The sequence below is a fragment of the Crocodylus siamensis genome, chromosome 9 (assembly GCF_052110815.1).
Source record: "Crocodylus siamensis isolate JL-2025a chromosome 9, ASM5211081v1, whole genome shotgun sequence".
NCBI classification, from domain to species: Eukaryota; Metazoa; Chordata; order Crocodylia; family Crocodylidae; genus Crocodylus; species Crocodylus siamensis.
The window spans coordinates 55,166,000-55,170,835 of NC_143403.1; the positions used below are offsets into that span (position 1 = coordinate 55,166,000).

Genomic DNA, 4,836 nt, shown 5'->3' on the forward strand with positions numbered 1-4,836 from the left:
TTTCCAGGCTAAAAAGTCCCATGGCTCTCAGCCTGTCATCGTAAGATCTGTTTTCCTGACCTCTGATCATGCGCGTGGCTCTTCTCTGGACTCTCTCAAGCTTCTCCACATACTTTTTGAATTGTGGAGCCCAAAACTGGACGCAGTACTCCAGCTGCGGCCTCACCAAGACCGAGTACAAGGGGAGAATGACGTCCCGGGATTTGCTCAAGAAGCATCTATGGATGCACGCCAGCATTTTGGTCGCTTTACTAGCCGCAGCATCGCATTGGAGGCTCATGTTCATCTTGTGGTCAATGATGACCCCCAAGTCTTTTTCTTCTGTAGTGCTAACCAATGTAGCACTGCCGAGCCTATAAGGGTGCTGCAGGTTTTTCCTCCCAAGGTGGAGAACCTTGCATTTTTCGGTGTTAAACACCATCAGGTTCTCGTCCGCCCATTTGCTGAGCTTGTCCAGGTCAGCCTGGATCACCCGCCTATCTTCTGGCGTGGATGCTTTGCCCCAAAGTTTGGTGTCATCAGTGAACTTGGCCAGTCCACTCCTGACTCCAATGTCCACATCGTTAATGAAGATGTTGAACAGTATGGGTCCCAGGACAGAGCCTTGAGGGACCCCACTGGTCACAGGGCACCATGATGAGTGACTGCCATCAGTCACAACCCTCTGGGTCCGACCACGAAGCTAATTTCCCAGCCAGCGGATAGTGGTGGAGCCAAGGCCACAACCGGCCAGTTTGGCCAAGAGGTGATCATGGGATACCAGATCATCTAGTCCAACCCCTGCCATGGCAGGAAAGAAAGAAACCTGGGGTCAAACGACCCCAGCAAGGTGTTCATCTAACCTCCTCTTAAAGACCCCCAGGGTAGGGGCCAGCACCACTTCTCTTGGAAGTTGGTTCCAGATCCTAGCCACCCCGACCATGAAGTAGTGCCTCCAGATATTTAGCCTAAATCTACCCTCTACCAGCTTGTGACAACTATTCCTGGTCACTCCTGGTGGTGCTCGGGGGAACAGGGACTTCCCCAGTGCCTGTTGATCCCCCCTGACTAGTTTGTAAAAAGACTGTGTCAGCAGTGGGATTTGAACCCACACCTCCAGGGGAGACTACAACCTGAATGCAGCACCTTAGACTACTCAGCCATCCTGACTTTCCTAACAGCTGATTTTTCTTTTTAAGGAAAAATTTTTGTGTCCCAAGTCAAGTCAACCAAATCAATTCCAATTCCCTGTATCCTTCAAGAACTATGTGTGGCCCTACTACTGACAAGTATCCTCCACCCCTGCCTGGGGCTTTAGATACTGCCAAATCCTTTGTAGGAAATCCTACATGCAAGCCCAAACCCACAGACTTAGAATACAGACACCCCTAACTTTTACTTATTTGCAGCTGTACAGTCACAAGAGCAAGTTAGAAAAAAAGAAAAAGAAGTACAGCCACCGCTTTTAACACCCCACATCCATTTTTCAAACTCAGAAAAAAATACTAGCCTCTACAAAGGTTCCCAAAAATAACCTGCAACAGCTATAATGCAAGCTACTAGAGCAGTGTATTGGGAAAAGCTTTCAGTTAACAATGATCATACTCACTTCAACCTCACAGACTACAATACTACCACTACACAAAGATAAAGCTGCTAACTCATGTGACCCAGTGCAGTTTTGGGGCACTCCTTCCCATGACATGGTGAGTCCTGCCTTAAGCCTACATTATATTCACTGGCTTTCCTACCCGGGCCCCCATCCTGCTGCCATGTTCTGTTGGGGGAAAAAGCCACCCCACAACCAACTGGTCAAAAACCTGTTGGTCCAGTGGCTTCTCGTGGTGCATTAGGCGTTATATTTTTCTGAGTAGACCAGGGGCGAGCAATTATTTTGCATGGAGTGCCGTTTAATGAGCTTTGGTGAGCTGTGGAGGGCCACAAGGATAGCTCTACCCTTTGACAGGTATCCCACCCCCTGGTTACCATCTTGGGACTAGATTCCCACCCCCTAACCCCTTTTCCTGTCAGCTGATTTTTTTTTTTAAATTAAAATACAGGGGGCAATACGTAGGGGGTGCACGTAGGTGCACACGCACCCCCTGAGTGTGGTGGTGCACCCCCTACAAAACAGCGGTCACCACTCGCCACCCTGATGCAGTGTCTGAAGGTGGTCCATGATCCTTGCTGGCTGCTGCTGCTGCTGCTGCTGCTGGTAGCTGTGGTTGCTAACCCTTGGTCGGTGCTTGCCACTCCCTTTCCTCCCACTGCCGACAGTGCTGGCAGTGCCTGTGGGAGCTTCCCTGCTTACCACCGCCACTACTGCCACCACTGCTGTGTTCCTGCCACCGCCATGCCCCACCCCCAGCTGCCAGGGGCATGCCTTGTTCATGTTAAAATATATTTAATAGATTTCATAGACATTAGAGCTAGAAGGGACCTCGGAAGATCATCGAGGCCAGCCTCCGGTCCCAGGGGCAGGAAGTCAGTTGGGATCAAAGGATCCCAGCAAGATAAACGTCCAAATGTCTCTTAAAGGAGTCCAGAGTATGTGCTGGCACCACCTCTGGCAGCAGTCTGTTCCAGGCCTTGGGGTCTCAGACAGTAAAGAAGCTCTTTCTTATGTCCAGCCTGAAACGGTCTTGGAGGAGTTTGTGACCGTTTGACCTTGTCATCCCATGGGGTGCTCTGGTGAACAGGCATTCCCCCAGATCCTGATGTATATCCCTTATACACTTATAGGCAGCCACCTTGTCCCCCCTGAGCCTGTGCCTTTCCAGGCTGAGGAGTCCCCTGGCTCTCAGCCTCTCATCCTAAGGCCTGTTCTCCTGCCCTCTGATCACGCGCATGGCTCTCCTCTGGACTCTGTATACAGTAAAAGCTCTGTTAACTGGCACCTTACAAGCCAGCATGTTCTATTAACTAGCATGCTGGCTTGTACGGTAAAGCGAAACCAGTAGTGCCCACCGTGGCACTTCCAGTTTCTCTGAGTTCCCACGGCTCGGAGCATAGCAGGCTGTGCAGGGCCTGCCTCCCTGTCCCTCAGGGCCTGTGGGAGGGGTGGCGATGCCGCGGGAGGACTGGAGTTCGCTCAGAAACATTTTAACACAGTCCATTCGCTCAAGCTTAATGTGACTGTATATCAGAAGATTCCTACATTGCCACAGGGCACTCTTGATGCAGGACACCAACAGGTCAAAGTGGGTTGTCTGGAACCCCTGATGTTTCATCAGGTGTCCATACAGCACCGCCTCCCTTGTCATCAGCCTGACTCCTGTCACTTCCTCCAGGAACCAGCTTACCTTTTTCCACACTCCATTGGCATAAGGGAAGAGCCAAAAGAGGTGGTCGATGGTCTCATTCACAGATTGGCAGCTTTCCCTGGAGCAGCTAGGTCTAGACTCTCATCTCGCTCCGTGCCTCCATGCCTTCACTGGGAGTATGCCATGAGCCAGTTCAAGTCTCTGTGGTCTTTCCTTAGGTCTTTGTGGAAGATCTGGTCCTAGATGGTCAGCGGTCATCATCAGGGAGCAGGTCTATGGTCGATAGCCCGTCTCTGTCTCTTACTGCCTTTTGTATCTTCCTGTGGTTGGACATGGTCTCTGGGGTTTCCTTCTGTAGCCTGTACTTGCTCCAGAAATCCTACAGCACACTAGATCCATGGTGCACAGTCTCCCTCTGGCTAGAGCGTACACCCCCCATGGTCTCACCCCCCACATGTAAAATACTTGACAAAACAGGCTGTTTTGGACTCTGGTCCAGTTGCCAGCTTGCAGATCCGACTTGTGTACCGTGCCCACAGGAACAGGTGGATGTCTGGTATCTTCCTATCCCTGGCCCGTTTCTCTTTGTATAGGGTTCCTTGCCACTGTCTCCATTCTGGATCCCCAGAAGAAGACGCATATGGCTCTCTGGATTCTGCAGGTGACACACTTGGGTGAGAGGAAGACCGGTGCGGTGTACAAAAGCACTGGTAGCAACACCACCTTCAGGAGTGCCACGTATGTCCCGCATGCAGAGGGAGTACACGTGCCACAGATGCAATCTCTGCTTCACTTTGACCTCCTTCACCCAGGCCATCCTTCCACTCAGCTCAGGGTCAAGCTCCACCCCAAGGATCTTGACCCCCTCACAGGGGACTGAGACCCCCCCCCCAGGACTTCAGGTCCTCAAGCTCATCCACAGCCAGGCAGATATTCTTTCTTATGTTAAGCTTGGCCTAGCCAACTTCAGTTTCCAGAAAAATCAGGCAATTACAAATTCACTACAGCCCTAGTCATGTGAGCCAACCCAGTTTTAGGCACACCTCAGTATAGGGTGAGCCCTGCAAATATAGGGTGAGCCTTGTCCATGCTCCATTTGGCAGTTCCCCTACTGGGGATCCCTTCTTGCTGAAGAGCGGCAGCCAGGAGCAGCAGAAAAGAACTCTTTCAACTCTCAGCTGGTCGGACACTGGAGGCACAGTGGCCTTTTCCCTGCAAATTAATCAATCGCTGACTTTATTATTAGTCAGTTTCTCTCCTCTTGTCTTTTTGTAAACCAGTCACCTCTACCCTGTTCTCTCCTTTCCATGTCTGCTCTTAAGATATTATGGTTTGCTATTTTTATGTAATGAAACTAAACAAAGTACTAGGTATCTAAAATCAATGGTAATACTAAAATCAATAGTAATGAAGTAAGCACTTATTATAGGCATGTCATGCTTGTTTGAATTATTCCTATGCACAGTAGGAAAAGCTAGGATTTTATGGCTGCAACCTGGGCATTTTGGTTTTCAGTGTTATGCTCTGGAAGATTGTGGGAGTTGTAGTCTTCCTGTGCAACTCTTGTTTTGTGAACTGCATTTCCCAGAAGTCT

At 50.2% G+C, this 4,836-nt stretch overlaps 1 non-coding gene across 1 annotated transcript; it reads right to left on the minus strand.

Annotated features, from left to right (window-relative positions):
* Positions 1-1,488: 1,488 nt before the first annotated feature.
* LOC149857599 (U4 spliceosomal RNA) lies at positions 1,489-1,628 on the minus strand. The gene has a single exon (XR_016444360.1). It is a non-coding gene; the product is annotated as a U4 spliceosomal RNA (small nuclear RNA).
* Positions 1,629-4,836: the final 3,208 nt, after the last annotated feature.